At 40.3% G+C, this 21,660-nt stretch overlaps 1 non-coding gene across 1 annotated transcript; it reads right to left on the reverse strand.

Annotated features, from left to right (window-relative positions):
* Positions 1–18,030: 18,030 nt before the first annotated feature.
* TRNAS-GGA (transfer RNA serine (anticodon GGA)) lies at positions 18,031–18,102 on the reverse strand. The gene has a single exon. It is a non-coding gene; the product is annotated as a tRNA-Ser (tRNA).
* Positions 18,103–21,660: the final 3,558 nt, after the last annotated feature.

Raw genomic sequence — 21,660 nt, forward strand, 5'->3', positions numbered from 1 at the left:
GGTTATCTATTTCCCAGGTGGGACTAGAGGTAAAGAATCTGCCTGCCAATGATGGTTCAATCAGGAAAAGCTCCTGGAGGAGGGCATGGCAACCCACTCCAATATCCTTGCTTGGAGAACCCCATGGACAGAGGAGCTTAGTGGGCTACAGTCCATGGGGTCACAAAGAATCAGACACTCGGAAACAACTGAGCATGAACACATGTGCATAAATCAATCCCAAACTCCCTAACTGTCCCTCCGACCCACTGTTGCCCCCATAACCATAGGACAGCTGGATTTATTTTGCTATGCATTGGAGAAGGAAATGGCAACCCACTCCAGTGTTCTTGCCTGGAGAATCCCAGGGACTGGGGAGCCTGGTGGGCTGCTGTCTCTGGGGTCGCACAGGGACACGACTGAAGCGACTTAGCAGCATCAGCAGCAGCAGTATTTTATGTAGGATTTTTATATCCATATTAATAGTGGGGTTAGTCAGTAATTTTTTCCCCCATACAGTTCTTAGCTAGTTTTAGTATTAAGGTTATGCTAGTTTCATAAAATGAGTAGTAGACTTCTCTTTTTCTAAACTCTGAATCATTTGTATGAAATATGAACTATCTGCTATTTGAAGATTTTGTATAGACTGCTTGTAAAACTTTGGGGGCATTTTTTTTTTTTTTTGTAGTTATATCTTTACAGATGATTTAAAAATTTTCTATAGAGTTATGCTGGCTTTCTACCTTTTCATTAGTCAGTGTTGATAATTTATATTTTTCTAGAATTTTCATTAGAATTTACATTTGTTGGTGTATAGTTTAACGTATTATATGCTTCAAAATATCTCTATTCTATCTATAGTTCTGTCCCTTCTTTGTTCCTAATATTTGCTGCTAATATCTTTTCTTTTTTACCTTGATCAGTCTTCTAGAGGTTTAAATTTCCTTTGTGTGTGTGTTTTCTCCCTCCATAGTCAGTTTTTGTTTTATTTATCAATTCTAATATTTATTTGTTTTCTTGTCTATTAAGTTCTGCTTTTATGTTTGCTATTTTCTTCAGGCTCACTCTGGTATTCTTTTTCACTTCTTGAGTTGCTGGGCTTACAATTGTTCTTTTTTCTTTCCTAATATATTCATTTAAAAGTATATGCATTTGAAGAGAGTAGCATGGAAATATATACACTAACATATATAAAAATAGATAGCCAGTGGGAATTTGCTGTATGACTCAGGTAACTCAAACTGAGGGTCTGTGACAACCTAGAGGGGTGGGATGGGGTGGGAGGTGGGAGGGAGGTTCAAGAGGGAGGGGACATATGTGTACCTATGACTGAGTCATGTTGATGTATGGCAGAAACCAATGCAATATTATAAAGTAATTATCCTTCAATTAAAAAGAAAGAAAAAAGTATATACATTTCCTTTTAAAGGATACTTTGGCTACGTCTCACAGATTTTTATGTTACATTTTCATAGTTATTCAGTTCCAAGTATTAAAAATTTCTAGCATGTTGTTTTCACTGATTATGAATGATTTAGAAGCATGTTTTAAAATTTCCAAATGCATATTTTCACCTTTTGGTTGTGGGTTTCTAATTCACTGCCCTTTATCATCTTTTTTTTTTTAATTTTATTTTATTCTTAAACTTTACATAATTGTATTAGTTTTGCCAAATATCAAAATGAATCCGCCACAGGTATACATGTGTTCCCCATCCTGAACCCTCCTCCCTCCTCCCTCCCCATACCATCCCTCTGGGTCGTCCCAGTGCACTAGCCCCAAGCATCCAGTATCATGCATCGAATCTGGACTGGCAACTCGTTTCATACAGGATATTTTACATGTTTCAATGCCATTCTCCCAAATCTTCCCACCCTCTCCCTCTCCCACAGAGTCCATAAGACTGTTCTATACATCAGTGTCTCTTTTGCTGTCTCGTACACAGGGTTATTGTTACCATCTTTCTAAATTCCATATATATGCATTAGTATACTGTATTGGTGTTTTTCTTTCTGGCTTACTTCACTCTGTATAATAGGCTCCAGTTTCATCCACCTCATTAGAACTGATTCAAATGTATTCTTTTTAATGGCTGAGTAATACTCCATTGTGTATATGTACCACAGCTTTCTTATCCATTCATCTGCTGATGGACATCTAGGTTGCTTCCATGTCCTGGCTATTATAAACAGTGCTGCGATGAACATTGGGGTACACGTGTCTCTTTCCCTTCTGGTTTCCTGTGTATGCCCAGCAGTGGGATTGCTGGATCATAAGGCAGTTCTATTTCCAGTTTTTTAAGGAATCTCCACACTGTTCTCCATAGTGGCTGTACTAGTTTGCATTCCCACCAACAGTGTAAGAGGGTTCCCTTTTCTCCACACCCTCTCCAGCATTTATTACTTGTAGACTTTTGGATCGCAGCCATTCTGACTGGTGTGAAATGATACCTCATAGTGGTTTTGATTTGCATTTCTCTGATAATGAGTGATGTTGAGCATCTTTTCATGTGTTTGTTAGCCATCTGTATGTCTTCTTTGGAGAAATGTCTCTTTAGTTCTTTGGCCCATTTTTTGATTGGGTCATTTATTTTTCTGGAGTTGAGCTGTAGGAGTTGCTTGTTTATTTTTGAGATTAGTTGTTTGTCAGTTGCTTCATTTGCTATTATTTTCTCCCATTCTGAAGGCTGTCTTTTCACCTTGCTAATAGTTTCCTTTGATGTGCAGAAGCTTTTAAGGTTAATTAGGTCCCATTTGTTTATTTTTGCTTTTATTTCCAATATTCTGGGAGGTGGGTCATAGAGGATCCTGCTGTGATGTATGTCAGAGAGTGTTTTGCCTATGTTCTCCTCTAGGAGTTTTATAGTTTCTGGTCTTATGTTTAGATCTTTAATCCATTTTGAGTTTATTTTTGTGTATGGTGTTAGAAAGTGTTCTAGTTTCATTCTTTTACAAGTGGTTGACCAGATTTCCCAGCACCACTTGTTAAAGAGATTGTCTTTAATCCATTGTATATTCTTGCCTCCTTTGTCAAAGATAAGGTGTCCATAGATGCATGGATTTATCTCTGGGCTTTCTATTTTGTTCCATTGATCTATATTCCTGTCTTTGTGCCAGTATCATACTGTCTTGATAACTGTGGCTTTGTAGTAGAGCCTGAAGTCAGGTAGGTTGATTCCTCCAGTTCCATTCTTCTTTCTCAAGATCGCTTTGGCTATTCGAGGCTTTTTGTATTTCCATACAAATTGTGAAATTATTTCTTCTAGCTCTGTGAAGAATACTGTTGGTAGCTTGATAGGGATTGCATTGAATCTATAAATTGCTTTGGGTAGTATACTCATTTTCACTACATTGATTCTTCCAATCCATGAACATGGTATATTTCTCCATCTATTAGTGTCCTCTTTGATTTCTTTCACCAGTGTTTTATAGTTTTCTATATATAGGTCTTTCGTTTCTTTAGGTAGATATATTCCTAAGTATTTTATTCTTTCCATTGCAATGGTGAATGGAATTGTTTCCTTAATTTCTCTTTCTGTTTTCTCATTATTAGTGTATAGGAATGCAAGGGATTTCTGTGTATTGATTTTATATCCTGCAACTTTACTATAGTCATTGATTAGTTCTAGTAATTTTCTGGTGGAGTCTTTAGGGTTTTCTATGTAGAGGATCATGTCATCTGCAAACAGTGAGAGTTTTAGTTCTTCTTTTCCAATTTGGATTCCTTTTATTTCTTTTTCTGCTCTGATTGCTGTGGCCAAAACTTCCAAAACTATGTTGAATAGTAATGGTGAAAGTGGGCACCCTTGTCTTGTTCCTGACTTTAGAGGAAATGCTTTCAATTTTTCACCATTGAGGATAATGTTTGCTGTGGGTGTGTCATATATAGCTTTTATTATGTTGAGGTATGTTCCTTCTATTCCTGCTTTCTGGAGAGTTTTTATCATAAATGGATGTTGAATTTTGTCAAAGGCTTTCTCTGCATCTATTGAGATAATCATATGGTTTTTATTTTTCAATTCGTTAATGTGGTGTATTACATTGATTGATTTGCGGATATTGAAAAATCCTTGCATCCCTGGGATAAAGCCCACTTGGTCATGGTGTATGATCTTTTTAATGTGTTGTTGGATTCTGATTGCTAGAATTTTGTTAAGGATTTTTGCATCTATGTTCATCAGTGATATTGGCCTGTAGTTTTCTTTTTTTGTGGGATCTTTGTCAGGTTTTGGTATTAGGGTGATGGTGGCCTCATAGAATGAGTTTGGAAGTTTACCTTCCTCTGCAATTTTCTGGAAGAGTTTGATCAGGATAGGTGTTAGCTCTTCTCTAAATTTTTGGTAGAATTCAGCTGTGAAGCCGTCTGGACCTGGGCTATTGTTTGCTGGAAGATTTTTGATTACTGTTTCAATTTCCATGCTTGTGATGGGTCTGTTAAGATTTTCTATTTTGTCCTGGTCAAGTTTTGGAAAGTTGTACTTTTCTAAGAATTTGTCCATTTCTTCCACGTTGTCCATTTTATTGGCATATAATTGTTGATAGTAGTCTGTTATGATCCTTTGTATTTCTGTGTTGTCTGTTGTGATCTCTCCATTTTCGTTTCTAATTTTATTGATTTGATTTTTCTCCCTTTGTTTCTTGATGAGTCTGGCTAATGGTTTGTCAATTTTATTTATCCTTTCAAAGAACCAGCTTTTGGTTTTGTTGATTTTTGCTATGGTCTCTTTTGTTTAATGCTGTTATTTTATGTCTCTTTCAGATTGTTCTCTCTTCTATGGTCTAGTTGTAGGATTTCTGGCTGACCCAGTTTATCATGTCTGCTGATTTTTCTCTCCGTGCAAATCATTTCCAAGTATTTGGTTGTGTTTTTCATTGTTAGCTTGTCTTCAGTGGGGTGTGTTATGTGGACTTTCTGTGCCCATACTGTGGACATTTCTCTACAGGGCATTTTATTTTTGTTTCTATTGGGAGTCCCAGGGTTTTAATGGTCCAGGACTTGGTTTTGTGCTGTCATTGTTAGTTCTCAGTTTACCATTTATCACATAGGCCATGCAAATGTAGCTCTTGTATCCACTAATGTCACAGGTTTGAGATTTTTTTCTCCTTTTCACATGACCTTTTTCTTCTTCCTAGAACCCCTGCAGGTGACAAGCTGTCCCACTACTGCCCCAGACTGGGGAGAACCTGCCCTTCTGTAGTCTTGTTTTGGAGAAGGCAATGGCACCCTACTCCATTACTCTTGCCTGGAGAATCCCATGGACGGAGGAGCCTGGTAGGCTGCAGTCCATGGGGTCGCTAGGAGTCCAACTCGACTGAGCGACTTCACTTTCACTTTTCACTTTCATGCACTGGAGAAGGAAATGGCAACCCACTCCAGGGTTCTTGCCTGGAGAATCCCAGGGACGGGGGAGCCTGGTGGGCTGCCGTCTATGGGGTCACACAGAGTTGGACACGACTCAAGTGACTTAGCATAGCATAGCATAGTCTTGTTTTGCAGGAGCTCAATTCTAAGTTCTGTGCTATTGTGAGATTTAAAAAAAAAAAAAGCCTTAAATTTCTGGGTGGACCTTGAAACTCCAGTCCCAAGCAGGATACCTTCTGGGCCACTGAGACCCTCAGCTTGTTTGAGTAACTTCAAAACAGTTTTGCTTATATTTTAGAATTTCTAATTTTCTAAGAGTAGGAGGAGATGCATGCTCAGATCAGGCAAACTTATTTTAACCTATGTACAAGTTTACAAATATATGCTAGAGACATTTGTCTTATACCATAACTATTATTCTGTAAATAAATTATTCTTATAAATAATTGTGTATGCATAGCTTTTATTAAAGCAGGGTACACATAATTATTTTAGATTAGGTTTAGTTAGAGAGGAAAAATCTAAATATGAATCACAGTTCTGTTCTAAGGTTGTCATCAGTTCAGTTCAGTTCAGTCGCTCAGTTGTGTCCGACTCTTTGCGACCCCAGGAATCATAGCACACAACCTTGGAAAAACACACAAGTCCTAGTTGTAGGGAGAAAGCATAATTCCATTTACTGCTGATCTATAGGAATATTTACTTTTACATCATTGTTAATTTTCTGGACCAAGATCAATTGGACCCTGCTGGGCAGTGGAAAGCCAAGAAACTCAAAGTGATGTGTGTAGCTTTGTGTGTCTGAAATGATGGATTTTGGCATTTTGATAGATTGACAAGCTTTGCACTTGTCAGCTTTTTCACTGAGTTCTAAACATAGAAATGGGCTTCTTTCCCCACACAGAGAATACTAAGAATTTATTTCCTAAGGAACATTGTTTTTTTTTCCCATTCTAGGCCTGATTCTCTCTGACAGGATGAAGTTTTGTAGGCGAGAGAGATTTCTTTTGGTTGGCCAGAATGCCTGTTTACTGCACTTCTGCAATACTAGCTGATCCATTCAAGTTAATATAGACCCTCTCTCCTTTTTCCTTTGATTACTCTCAGACTTTCATTTTGCATTGTTACAGAAACTATTTTTATAGTAAAAATAAAAGCAGAGGAGCAATTAGTAAACTCAGATAATTTCACATTAGAACTGCTAATTGTTTTGTTGTGAAAATAACTTCATAGTTTAGGAAAAAAAATCAGTAACCTGATTATTTGAGCTGACACTGGAAGGTGCTACCTGAGTAGCACCTTCTATGAGAAGGAATCTACTAGTAAGCTTAAAAATTCATACATGTTAGCACATTTAAAAGATAGAGCCCCTTTAAATAATCAATAAAAGATATAAACAGGGTCCTAACTAATAAATATCTAATTGTTTTCCCAGTTTTTTACATTTATGAATCAGTTCAGTTCAGTCGCTCAGTCGTGTCCGACTCTTTGTGACCCCATGAATTGCAGCACGCTAGGCCTCCCTGTCCATCACCAACTCCTGGAGTTCACTCAAACTCATGTCCATTGAGTCGGTGATGCCATCCAGCCATCTCATCCTCTGTTGTCCCCTTCTCCTCCTACCCCCAATCCCTCCCAGCATCAGAGTCTTTTCCAATGAGTCAACTCTTCCCATGAGGTGGCCAAAGTACTGGAGTTTCAGCTTTAGCATCATTCCTTCCAAAGAACACCCAGGGCTGATCTCCTTCAGAATGGACTGGTTGGATCTCCTTGCAGTCCAAGGGACTCTCAAGAGTCTTCTCCAACACCACAGTTCAAAAGCATCAATTCTTCGGCCCTCAGCTTTCTTCACAGTCCAACTCTCACATCCATACATGACCACTGGAAAAACCATAGCCTTGACTAGACAGACCTTTGTTGGCAAAGTAATGTCTCTGCTTTTCAATATGCTATCTAGTTGGTCACTCCTTTTCTTCCAAGGAGTAAGTGTCTTTTAATTCATTTATGAATATTTGTCATTAAAAACAAAAGAGTAACCATTGGCCTTACCTTCTGTTAAAAGTTTTTTGTCTGATTGAACCAAAGGATTTCAGAGGAGATCGTGAAAGGGGAGAGATTAATCAACCATCACTGTGACCAAGAAGTGCTCACTTTTCCTTAAATGGTCCATATGAGGCCAGCCCTAAAGCATCATCCGATAATATAATAAATAAACTTTGGGGTATATGGGCAATGATTTCATCAAATGAACAGTTTAGCTCTTGGTCATATTGAATTTTCTTGATGTGTTCTACTTATTTGAACTCTTTAGAATAACTATACTGAATTCATGACGCACACTAGTCAGACATTTTTTTGACATGTTACTTCCCAGTTGGTGTAGGCAATTTCTGAAATAATGCTTTCATTAGCATTGTAGAGAAGCTATTTTGAAAGACTGTCTCAAACACAACCATGACAGTGGTCAAGAAGAGAATTGGACTGTCTGGGTTCAAATCACAGTTTGCCCTAACCAGAGGTTACCCTTGAGAAAGTTGCTTCAATGTCTCTTGTAAAATAAAGAGAATAGGAGTATCACCCTAGCTGGGTAGTTGAGAGGATTAGAATATACCTGGAAAGCATGTGTATCCCATGTGGTGAGCATTCAGTGTCAGCCGTTGTAGTTAAATATGCATATATTCTACATGGAAACACTCAAAAGTACCTGAAGCATAGCTCTTACCAATACACTAATTACTGAAATAGTATCTACTATCCTTTTGGAGACTAAAATTTGTGTTTTCTCCTGAGACACCAAGCCACCTGTCTAGGTTGATAATTCTATAGAAAAAAAAAAAGCCTGTCTTTTCAGATATTTCAACCTCTTTGGGAGTGAACCCTAGAAAAGTAAATTCAAAGTTAACTCTGACTATGCTCTTTGCTGATTTCTTATCTTTCTAATCCAAAATTTAATGAAAGAAATCTGATTTTCACATTGGGGCAAGAAGGAATTTAAATATCAATTATTTTTTATTCATGCTGCCACACCCAATTCCTTTAATTGTCTTTGCAGTGTCATTTTGCCATCTCCCCCCTCCCTCCTTTCTTTTGCTGTTCAGAACTAGGCTTTTCCAACTAGAACTATCAACCTTGGCTTTTGAAATGCTAGCTTTCCAGCTGTGAATGGAGTGTCAGTCAACTGCAGAAAGCCTGACCTTGTGAATTTCTGGTTTGCATTAGACCATCATGGTTTATTGTTCTGAAGGCTCCTGAAGGAGGGTTCAAACCCATGGCGCCATGCAAGCACCAGGATGAGTTTCTTGCAAATGGCTGTTCACTTGACATGCCTGCATTTAGAAATCCCTTGGGTAAATCTTTAGATGCAGTTCATCGCCATCATGTATCAATTGAGGATAATCTAAATCCCTTGAAAGCGCACATAAAACATGTAATTGCACTTGAAAATAAACACAAATAATTTACTGGTTATTTTACCAGAACACATCCCACTTGTCCAAACTATAGTCTGAACTCCACCTGGGCTGGTAAAATCTACATTTCTTTTTATTGGTTCACTGTGGTCCTGAATCAGAGGCTATTTCTAAATTTTGTTTTCTTTTTCTGAGTCAAAAACTAATAAGAGACAGAGTAAAGAATCTTTTACTGATTCCACTGTTGACTTCCCTGACAGTAGCTTCTATTATTCCCTTGGCTGATTTGCTATAGCTTATTAGAACTCCTCTTAGACCTTGGTAATCAAGACCCTCTGCCTCTGAATTTTTGATTGACACCTCTCCGCCCCTCCTAGGAATGTCTGCTTTCTGCTGCCGCCAGGTGTCTAAGGACCAACCCTAGTGTCCATTGTCCTTATCTGTGCTCTCATATTTTGTCCGTTGCTCTTCTTCCTTTCTTCCCACTCTGCATTCTCATCTCGAGCTCCTTTCTGACCTCTTGCTCTAAAAATTCTCCTAGATTTAATGGGATCTCCACCCCTCCCCCTAACTCCCCGAGAAGTTTGTCACGTCCAGTTCCACTGATCTAGACATTCTTGAATTTAGAAATCAACCTGTGGGCATGTGAAGTATATTCTCATATGTTGCTTTGGATTTCTAACACTCCCAGTGTGATCAGTGATGCCCCTCACCCCTGCTCTGGTCCTTCCCAGGTGGATTGTAAAAACAAAGATAGGCTTTTATCCTTACGTATCTTATGTCCTGTTGAAAAAGGACTCCACTATCCATGTCTGTACATCTGTTTTGTTCATTGCCTCATCTGTGTCTGGTGTATCTTTGTTTTCAAATGACAGCTATAGGGCATATTTAGCATTTTATTTTTGACAGCAATGTCCAAAGTAAGTTTTCAGATGTATTCTTTCACATAAAGTAATAAAAATAATATAGTGTCTAGACTTATTATCTGCCTTCTCATTATCTAAAAATCTGGAGGAAAAGTTGGGAAAAAAACAGAAAGGAAAAATAGAAAGGCAGTAAAAGGTTGTTTTGAGAAAATTGAGGATGGGCTTCAGGGTATGCAGAAGATGCCAAAAGGGATAAAAGGTTTTCCAACCAGATGATATGTCTGTATTTGCTTGTTCATTTCTTTTTCATAGTGTCTTTTGTCTCAATGAACTGAATCATCATGACAAAAAGAATGCTGGTGGGTATTTTGTTTAGGAAGGCATCTTACTAAGTTTTTTGATTTATATTTACCGATACATCAATTCAGTTTTCCTGGGTCTTGACCTGTAAGGTCAGCATTCTGAAAAGGGTTAATGAATTAATTTCACTGTAGTATGCCTGCTTAGCCTGGTAATGCATATTAATTTCCAAATATTGCAATTATTCATAGCTATTCAAGAATAGAGATTATTCCAAGCATGCTTAACAAATCCATTATCCATGAAAAATTGTATGTATTTAGATGATTCCCAGGGTAAATGCAGTCTCCATTCTATATGTTTGAAGATTTTTCTGGAGTGCTTCAAGACCCAAGTGAGGTTTGCTCCCACAGGAAGAAGTTTCTTTGTACCCAAAATAACCCTCTTTTCTTTACTATCCTTGGGATTAGGAATAAAAAGAAAGAGAAAACTAGACTATATTTACCTGTCAGGCTGGTCACGGTCCCATGAGGCACCTTGTATTAAACTTCTGGAAAAAACATTTTATGTGATGCTCCTTGTAGGAAGTTGGAACAAAGTGAGCAAGCAAAGGGTTTCTGCTGATGTCTGTGGCTGTTTTAACCTTTGAAAGTCAAAAAAAGTGCTAGGATGACAAACCTTGGGACCATTTCTCTGATTCCTTTATTAATTAATTCAATAAACATGTACAGAATGCCTAGGATGTGGAGGTACTGTGGTTGGTGCTAGAGGCAGTGAAAGTGAAAGTCGCTTAGTCGTGTCCAGCTCTTTGCGACGCCATGGACTACACAGTCCTTGGAATTCTCCATCCAGAATACTGAGTGGGTAGCCTTTCCCTTCTCCAGTAGATCTCCGCAACCCAGGGATCAAACCCAGGTCTCCTGCATTGCAGTTGGATTCTTTACCAGCTGAGCCACAAGGGAAGCCTGCTAGAAGCAGAGTGTTAAGAAAAACAGTCTAACCTCATAGGACTTACAGTGCAGGGGAGACATATAGTAGTAAACAGTTACATGGTTTAGTTGCCCACACCTGGCAACACACACAGATTAACCACTGGCTGTGGGAGGTGCTAAGAAAGAAAGGTCCAGAGTGCTCTAAAAGAGTCCATGTAAGATGAGGTTGAAGAAATCTTCCTTGGGGAACTGAGGTTTAAGCTGAGACATGAAGGAGGTGGCATTAATCTAGAGTGGTGGAGATGGGTAGGGGGACAAGAAGTGTGATAGTTACATTTATGTGTCAACGTGACTAGGCTATGATGCCCAGGTGTTTGGTGAAACACCACTCTAGATGATATCATGAAGGTTATTTTTAGAAGTGGTTAACTTTTAAATTGGGGCTTCCCTGGTGGCTCAGTGGTAAAGAATCCAACTGCCAATGCAGGAGATACAGGAGATGCGGGTTCAATTCCTGGACTGGGATGATCCCTGGAGAAGGGAATGGCAACCCACTCCAGTATTCTTGCTTAGGAAGCCCCATGGACAGAGGAGCCGGTGGGCTACAGTCTTTGGGGTCACAAAAAGTTGACACAACTGAGAGACTAAACAATAATAACACTTTTAAGTTAGTAGACTTTTTGATTGATTCAAGCAGATTACTTTCCGTAACATGGGTGAGCCTTATCGAATCAGTTGAAGGCTTTAACAATAAAGACTGAGGTCTCCCAAAGAGGAAAGGATTAAAATTCTGCCTTCAGACTGCAACATAGAAATTCTGCCTGAGTTTCCAGCCTTTGGACCAAGACTGCCATACCAACTCTTGCAGGAGTTGCCAGCCTGCTGCCTGCTCTTGAATTTTTGGGCTTCCAGTCTCCATAATCAAGTAAGCCATAAAATAAATCTGTCTAGACAAATTGAAAGGCAGGTAGGTAGATGGATAGGCAGATAAATAGACAGAGATATGTCTCTTATTGATTCTGTTCTCTGGAGAACACTGATTAACATAGGAAGTGAAGACTCTAGTAGAGGGAACCACATGTGCAAAAGGCTCTGAGATGGGAGCAAGCTGGTGTTTGAGGGAATAAAAAAATGAGCAGTGTTGCTGAAGGACAGAGAGTTAGAAGGGGAGGAGTAGCTGGGTCAGACTTTCGTGTTGTGGAGCCCTTTTTGAAGAGCTGGGCCTTGCTATAAAGCTGCAAGTATTAATTTCTTGAACTTGTATAAGAGACTATTCTTTTAAATTCACTCAGTCTTCAAGTTTTTAATTATTAAGCATATACCCATTATGCATTCTTACGCTTTTCTCACCACATGTAAGATTTCCCTGAATTATGTACATAGACTAAAATGCTCCTTCCTTCTCTCTCCCCATTTTTCCCTTTTCCTTTCTATGCAGTGTGTTGCCTCCATGGACATTTTCTGCTTTAACCTTCAGATTACCCATGCACCTGTGGATTTCTGCTCTCTAAGTGTTTAGGTCCAGCTCTACATATTGGTCCCCCAGTTTATCCACTCTCAATTAGCCTTGTTCCCCTCATTGGTCACAGTGACAGTTCTGGAACCTTCCTTTCTTTTGAGAAATTATTCCTCTCTTTCTAAAAGTCTGGGGGTCCTCCAAAAAGGTGCCCTGCTGTCCGCAAGCTGAAGTGTGGGGTGTGAGCCTTTGAACCTTAGGCATGATAGGAAGTGGCTGGAGTTCAGTCTTTCTTGTGGGGTTTCCCTGAACAGAGCTGTCTTCACTGTCTAGGTCCTCAGCTCTGCTCTGGTTTCTATTCTGTCTGCAACCTGGTTTTCCCTGATGTTCTGCACTACCCCATGCTTGCATGCATACTAAGTTGCTTCTGTCATGAATGACTGTGACCACATGGACTACAGCCTGCCAGGCTCCTCTGTCCATGGGGTTCTCCAGGCAAGAATACTGGAGTGGGTTGCCATGCCCTCCTCCAGGGGATCTTCCTGACCAGGGATTAAACCTGTGTCTCTTGCATCTCCTGCATGGACAGAAGGGGTCTTTACCACTAGCCTCACTTGGAAGCCCATGCTATCCCATGCCATGCTGCAGTGCTGTGCTAAGTCGCTTCAGTCATGTCTGACTCTTTGTGACCCTATGGACCTGCCACGCTCCTCTGTCTATTGAATTCTCCAGGCAAGAATACTGGAGTGGGTTGCCATGCCCTCCTCCAGGGAATCTTACCAACCCAGGGATTGAACCCAGGTATCCTGCGACTCCTGCATTGTAGCTGGATTCTTTACCACTGAACCATCCAACCCTAGTAAATCCCTTCCTTAAGTTAACCGGAAACTGTTTCTGTGGCTTGCACCCTAAGGAGACTACTTCTCTGGAATGGAAGGAAAAGGGTGAAGAGTTTCATGTGTCTGGAGAGAATGGACATGTGGGAGTAAATGGACTTGAGGCAGTTTGGGGCCAGATTTTAAACGGTGACAGGAAGAGATCTTGAAGAATTTAGAAGTAAAGCTGTCTTCTGAGAAGATATGGATGGAATGCGTTTGGTTATTGAGAGAGTGGACTAGTTGGGCCCATCCATGAGTTTGTTACTAAGGAGTTCCAGAAACTGTCCCAGAATTCTAAGGGAGAAGCAATCTCCAGGAAATGGCATGAGCTCTATGCAAAATGAGGAAACCTAATCCTCTGCTTTGTGCCAGCCAAAAAAGGCTGGTCAGCCTGAATTGTGGGAAATAGAAGCCCAATAAAGCAGAACCGTGGTGGAGAGTTCCGTGTGTGCTGTATGTTTCAATACTTGCAGTGATGTGGTCACAGCCTGAACCATCATCCCCTGAAGGTCCCAAATGGCCAAACAACTCACTTTCCTGAGCAAACTCCAGGGCTGTAAAGAGCATTATGATAAAATGGCTTTTCTTGTAACTATGCTTCTAGTAGAGGAATATGCACCTCAGGCCAAAATGAGGATTAAGGCTTGTCTAGAAGTTACATTTTAATGGAAATTAATATGCTGACAATTTTAGTTCTTACATGAATCTTGCATGATTTTAGTGTGGATCCATTGCTGAGATACCACTCATTTCTGAGCTTTTGGATCTGAGGATAAGGTTGTAGACTGTGATAAATTCATTCATTCAGATGATGTTGTGAAGCCAGAACTTCTTTGCACTCCCATAAAGCCATATATATATATATATATATATATATTCCCCCCCTCTCCAGTTCTAGGATGGGATTGACATGATTAGATCAGAATGAATCCTGGTTTCATGGAGAGAGACTCTGGTAAAAGGGAAACCAGGTAGGAGGTCACTGTGAGGGCCCAGAGGAAAACCAAAGGAATCTGAACTAAGACAATACCTATGGGAGAGGGGAGATGTCAACTGCTGGACTGAACTAGGGTCTTTAGATCTTGATAATCTGTTGGATATAAGGGGTGAGAAATTGGCTAGAATCAGGGAAAGCTAAGGAATGTCTTACTTGTCATTTTTCTTTCATTAAATAACCTTATCTGAATTCCTGCAAACAGTGCTGCAAATAGTTAAATTGTGACAGTATGAAAAACAGAATCTGAGCTAAATTAGTTTTATGTCAGCTCATCACACTAGACCACAAATTCCCTGAGAGGCTTAGCAACATATTGGATAAAGTGAAATTAATCCTTGAGCGCCATAAGCTGACATATGCATATGCTATGAATCCATAAACTATATTGTAAGCATTAGAAAAGGAAGCTAAAAAATGCAAGGGAGCACATCTGTATTGGGTCCTGCGAAGCAAGCCTAGTTCACAATGTCATTTTCTTTTGTTGGTGTTGAAGCAGGAGGAGGTTTGGTCGTTTTCACATTGTTTACCTTTACAATCCCATGTGTTGTTGATTGCAACCCCATATAAACTTGATGAAGCTTCGCAGTCAGGTCACTGTTTTGTGTGATTCACTAGCCTAAATTTAGAAAAGACTGCGATGCTAACGGTATCTGACAAAAACCAGAGAATTTCTAGTTCTGGTTGGCTGCTCTGGGTTACATTCCCCTCCAGGTGAAGTCGGAACTGCCAGCTACATTTATGAAAATGACCAGCCTGTTGGGTGAAGAATGATCAGGAGGTATTGCCGATAAGTTGCTGAGATTGAACACTCACCTCCACTTTGGGCTTCCTAGTTAAAATATTTCTTTTGTTTTAAAGAGCAAGACCTGTATGTGAATTTTGTGGCTTTTCACTAGCTTGCATGAAATAAGGGGTTGTGTGGTTATGTGATGAATTTAGGGTCATTACCACAGCCAGTCTTGATGCAGGAGAGTAGTCCACTTTTGGCTTTCGTCCGTGTGAGACAGTTGCTGATTTGCCAAATAAGTCATAGAATCCAGTAGTTCACATGTGACTCTGGAGCCCTAGCCATAGACCTTTTGAAAATTGGATCTCACTGATGCCAGAAAGAACCAGAAACCTATCTCATCTGAGTCCTTTGGGCTTATCGATACCTCATTTTCAGGAGTATAAAGAATGCTTTGTGTGCTGAGCTGATACGCTCTGCTGGAAGAAACGTGCCAACAAACTTAAAGAGAAAGGAAAATAGAAAGGCCATGTAGACACTGTCAAAATGAAGTGCCATGTTTTGATTCCCTCTATGGGGCTACATCTTTATGCTGAACAGACCCAGGGACATCAAAATGCTGGTTTTGCTTCTAAAGTAAATGCCTCCTGTGTCTTTTATATTCTTTTCTGATTAGCAATCCTGTGCATTAACAGGCTTCAAGTGCCAATATGCTTAACTTTATTAGGAAACAGCACAAGCCTGTTCTTCCCAAAATAGATGAAAACTGTATCTATTTTTCTACTTATAGGTGTAGTAGTTAGAACCCATAGAGTAGGGGATGGGCCACGCTTATTTCTTGGGTATTAAACCCCAGCTCAGTGGTCTCAATTTCTTTACATTCAGTGTTGGCTTTTTCGAAAGATGGAGATTTTGATGGCAGATCTCCAAACATTGAACCAGACAGCAGAAACATCCGTGTGACTGCTCCTTCTGTAAAACCATTTCTTGTAGCATCTCTAAAGCCATCCCACAGCTCTTGCTATAATCACTGTCACCGTTCGGCATGGTGCTGCTCTTTCAGTAGATTTACTGTTCTGTCCGTATTCTTGCATATACTCATGAGCAGATTACAGCACATTTCCAATAAACACACTATCTTTCTATGAATACGCTGCTTCTTAACACTTGTTCTAAACTTAACACTTGTTCTAAACTCCCTGCTCTGTACCCCACTCTGCAAACCCATGAATCTTAACATTCCATCTGGCACGCATAACTGAAATGGTGAGTTTTACTCTGTTGTAACAAACATAAATTTTACACAGAGAAGAAAACTTGGCAGCGTTCTTATGTGCCTTTTGAGCATACCTTGGCACACTGCCTTCGCACAATATTGGCACCTTGGATAATCTCAAGAAAAATCACATAAATTTTGTGCCTTGACATCTCCTTTGGCAAAATCTGAGTAAATTTGGTTTCTATAGAATTATCAGTGAAATAGCTGTGACCTCTTTAATGGTGATTGGCCGTGTAACCCTTACTGCAGGTTGGATTCTCCAGGAAATCGACTCTGAGAAGGAGATCAACAATATGAGGGGTACTAAGGGAGTATTCTTGGGGTCAAGAAGTGTGGAAAGAATGGGAAAGAAAGGACATGGCAGAGGGAGGGGTTGGCTGGGGTTCCGTCTAATATGGGCTCAGACAAGCCCATGGGAAGCTATGAGGCTAATGTGGGGCTTTAGACTTGCACCAAATTGGAGTGAGGGAGCAGATTCTTTATCTAGGTGGACCAGTCACTGAATACAGCCTGCCCTATGAAGAGGCAGTGACTTTGGGTGACATGGCTCTTTTCTGTTGAGGCAATTCCCATCTGGCACAGAAGGCTATCATCTGACCATCTTCTCAGCATTGGGGAACCAATCCTTCACTCTTGAAGTGGGGATCTGGGTGGCACAGCATGGTACATATGACAAAAACCAAGCTAGGAGCAGCTTATGTGAATAACTTTGTTTTCCTTTATGGTGGTCTGTGGTTTCCAATGGAAACAGAGCTATGGCATGAATGGGTACAGTGAGAATTCCTTTTCTTTACTTCCATCACTATCACACAAAGTTCCACTGCACCCTGATGCTGTTGATCTAGCAAGGAAACCACTGTATGATTCTATTTATATGAAGTTCTAGAATGGGTAAAATAGAATCTACGGTGAAAAACATCAGAACAGAGCTTGCCTCTGAGAGGGGAGGGGAGCAACTGGGTAGGATCAGGAAAGAAATTCCTGGTAATGTTCTATTTCTTGACATAGACATGGGTTACATACATGTATGTATTTGTTGAAACTCAGCGAATATAATTTAATATTTGTGCATTTCATTGTATGTAAATTTCCCATCAAAAGAAAAATTATAAACAAGCATTGAACTCTACCTAACAATTTGCACACAGAATATTTAAGGGTAAACTGCTGATGCATTTTACTTTGAAATATGTCCAAAAGTAAGATGGGTTGATGGCTAAAGAATGTGTATGGATAAATGTAATGACGTAGTAAAACAAGCACAGTAAAAAGTGAATGGCACCATCTGGGTGGTGAGTATATGAGTGTACTGTAAAATTCTTTCAACTTTGCTCTTTGACAAATGGCAAAATAAACTGCTGGAATAGAGACATTTCAGGGGTAATCAGGCAAATTCAATAAGGAGTGGATATTAGGTGATATTAGAAAGTAAGTGAAGTCACTCAGTGGAGAAGGCAATGGCACCCCACTCCAGTACTCTTGCCTGGAAAATCCCATGGACGGAGGAGCCTGGTAGGCTGCAGTCCATGGGGTCGCGAAGAGTCAGACACGACTGAGCGACTTCACTTTCACTTTTCACTTTCATGCACTGGAGAAGGAAATGGCAACCCACTCCAGTGTTCTTGCCTGGAGAATCCCAGGGACGGGGGAGCCTGGTGGGCTGCCATCTATAGGGTCGCACAGAGTCAGACATGACTAAAGTGACTTAGCAGCAGCAGCAGAAGTCACTCAGTCGTGTACCACTCTTTGTGACCCCGTGGACTGTAGCCCACCGGGCTCCTCCCTCCATGGGATTCTCCAAGCAAGAGTACTGGAGTGGGTTGCCATTTCCTTTTCCAGGGGATCTTCCCTACCCAGGAATCGAACCCAGGTTTCCTGCATTCCAGGCAGACGCTTTAACCTCTGAGCCACCAGGGAAGCCCTAAGGTGATATTAGGGAATTATTTTTGCCAGTTTTCTTCAGTGTTTTAGTAATATCATGGTTATGTATGAGAGCTTAGTCTCAAGAGAAGTAAGCTAACGTATTTGGTAACGAAAAGTCATGATGTCCACAACTCATGTGGAAATTTCAACAGAAATTTAAATAATAGGACAAATAAAGCAGAATGTTAATGATTGTTGAATCTAGACCATGATGACTCGGATGTTTATTGTCCTTTCTTTTCACTATAAAATACTGAAAAAGTAACCAGTAGAAGTAATGATATGATATGTCAAAAAGGCAGAGAATAGAAACAATGGAATCTCTACACTTGAGAGACTTACAGTTTACAGTTTTTCTTCAAAAAGAGCTGTGCACGCGTGCCAAGTCGCTTTAGTCGTGTCAGACTTTGTGTGATCCTGTGGACTTTAACTTGCCAGGCTCCTCTGTTCATGGGATTCTCCAGGCAAGAATACTGGAGTGGGTGGCCATGCCCTCCTCCAGGGGATCTTCCTGACCCAGGGATCGAACCCACATCTCTTACATCTACCTGTACTGGCAGGTGAGTTCTTTACCTCTAGCGCCACCTGGAAAGGCCACAGGAGTTGTAGGAAATCTATCACTGGACCTGATTCAGAAGGCCAGGTCATCAGCACTGTCTTCTTGCCTTCTGTGTGATGTTGCTTCTCTGGACTGTTTTTATTTCAGAGTTTGAATGTGAACATGACCTTGACTTTTTATCCTGAGTCTGGACTACATCGTTTGTGAATATGCTGCCCTATCTTTTCACCATAGAATAAGATCTGAGTTTTTAGATTCAATCTAGTCACTGAAGCTTGATGCCTGGATTTTGCTTCACTAAAGACTCATTAGACATTTAACAACAAATTGACTGCCAAAAAGAAACGTAGGTGGAAGAGTCCGTAAAACACAGCAAAGTGTCTGTAATCATTCAGGCTTCGCTTCTGATGTGGGACAACACCCGAAGAAATGACACAGAAACAGACTGTGCACATAACTCTGGGCCTCGGGATGAGCCTAGGGGAACAGATGTTCTCACGAAGACCAAGTAATTATGGCCACAGGGCTGTGAATGTATTGGGAAGCAACATTTGGTTATCTTCTCGGTCTCATTTTGTTTGTGTCTGTGTCTGGGCACACTTAGGGCTGTGTGAGTTTGTTCCAGGAGCTGGAAGGCCTTCTTTGGGAATATTATGCTTTGCTTCATTTCATTGAAAATTCCTCAGCTAACATACTTTCCTACTATGGAATCTATCTCTCAAAGGATTTTTTTGGCTGAAAAAAGATAAATTTCTTGATAAAAATGTAAATACAATGACTCTTAAGCTTTTCATTTTAACTTTGTATGATTCCTGGTGAAAACTTGGTTGCTGTTTACATTGGATGCTCTAGATCTGTGAGCCCCAAATCTGCCTGTTCTCGAGGCTTTCATGGAGGGCTCTTTTAAAATGTGGATTCTTGGCTTCACCCCAAATTCCACAGAATTAGGATCTTGGGTGATGCACCCCTGAATTTTTTAAACTTCCATGTTACTCAGATGGTAAGCAAGTTTACAGACCTGTAGAACAGTGCTTCTCAAAGTTTAATGTGCATGTAAATCACCAGGACGTCTTGTTAAAAGGCAGATTCAAATGCAGTAGGTCTGAGGGGCTGTTGCTGGTCTGCAGATCCAGTGAGTAGTGAGGAAGTAGATCATGTCCCAGTTATTTTCCCTAAAATCAGGATCACATTTTCCTTTGCAGAGAGTCTATTTGGCCAGCATTCAGCATGCCACAGATTTTCATCTCCTTTCTTGATATCTCTTTGCTTTGAAATATTGCTTGAATATTTGATAATTGATAGTTGATAATTCAGATTAGGGTAATCCTTCACTTCAGTGTGCCCAGCAGAGTTCTGATTTATGCCTATCATCCTGCCACATTCACTCTTAGAAGTCTCTCCATTTGGAAGATAAATTAAAGAGTTGCCCTTTCTAAGCCCACAAACATTGAGAAGTGATATGGTATAATGTACACAACAGAGGTTGCGTGACCAAAATCTTGTGTGGATTGGACTCCTGGCTTCATTATTCCACACTTCATCTACAACCTTAAACCAGTCAAGCCTCAGTTATGTCATGTGTAAAACAGAAGTGGTTTATTCTAGGATTTATAGAAATGATAAAGAAAGCTTCTAGTACAGTGACTGGGATATAAAAGTAAGCAATCATTTATTTAGGCCCCTGTTTCTTTACCGTCAATGAAGTGAACATCTAGGCTACTTTGGAATGAAAAAAATAGAGTGCTGCTAGTGGGTTAGGATCAGAAGCAGCTATAGCATTAAAATGACACATCTGCTACACTTGTTGTTCAGTTGCTAAGTCATGTCTGACTCTTGCGACTCCATGCAGCCCACTAGGATTTCCCGTCCTTCACTATCTCCTGGAGTTTGCTCAAGCTTATGTCCATTGAGTCAGTGATGCCATCCAACCATTTCATTCTCCGTCACCCCTTCTCCTCTTGTATTCAATCTTTCCCAGGATCAGGGTCTTTACCAGTGAGTCAGATCTCTACATCAGGTGGCCAAAGTATTGGAACTTTTGCTTCAGCATCAGTTTTTCCCACGAATACTCAGCGTTAAATTCCTTTAGGACTGGCCAGTTTGATCTTGCTGTACAAGGAACTCTCAAGAGTCTTTGCCAGCTACACTTGTGTTTCTGTGCAAGCCCGATGAGCCTCCTATAGAATGTATCTCTGAACCTAATAGTCCCATTTGATTTCTATGTTGTGTGTATTTAGCTCTATGCTGGTTGACTCAATCCTGAACTAGGAAAATAAAGGTAGCAACATTTATGAAACACCAACTATGTACCAGATGAAGGGAATTCCAGATTGGAACAGATCACTAACAGTGTCATAGGACAGATATCAGTTCAGTTCAGTCGCTCAGTCGTGTCCGACTCTGCAACCCCATGAACTGGAAGCATGCCAGGCTTCCCTGTCCATCACCAACTACCAGAGCTTGCTCAAACTCATGTCCATTGAGTCAGTGATGCCATCCAACCATTTCATCCTCTGTCATCCCCTTCTCCTCCTGTCTTCAGTCTTTTCTAGCATCAGGGCCTTTTCCAATGAGTCCATTCTTGGCATCAGGTGGCCAAAGTATTGGAGCTTCATCTTTAGCATCAGTCCTTCCAATGAATATTCAGGATTGATTTCCTTTAGGATTGACTGGTTTGATCTCCTTTCAGTCCAAGGGACTCTCAAGAGTCTTCTCCAACACCACAGTTCAAAGGCATCAATTCTTTGGCACTCAGCCTTCTTTATGTTCCAATTCTCACATCTATACACGACTACTGGAAAAACCATAGCTTTGACAAGATGGACCTTTTTTGCAAAGTAATGTCTCTGTTTTTTAATACACTGCCTAGGTTGGCCATAGCTTTTCTTCCAAGGAGAAGCATCTTTTAATTTCATGGCTGCTGTCACCATCTGCAGTGATTTTGGAGCCCAGGTAAAGTCTGTCATTGTTTCCATTGTTTCCCCATCTATTTG

Source organism: Bubalus kerabau, chromosome 11 (assembly GCF_029407905.1).
Source record: "Bubalus kerabau isolate K-KA32 ecotype Philippines breed swamp buffalo chromosome 11, PCC_UOA_SB_1v2, whole genome shotgun sequence".
Taxonomy (NCBI): domain Eukaryota; kingdom Metazoa; phylum Chordata; class Mammalia; order Artiodactyla; family Bovidae; genus Bubalus; species Bubalus kerabau.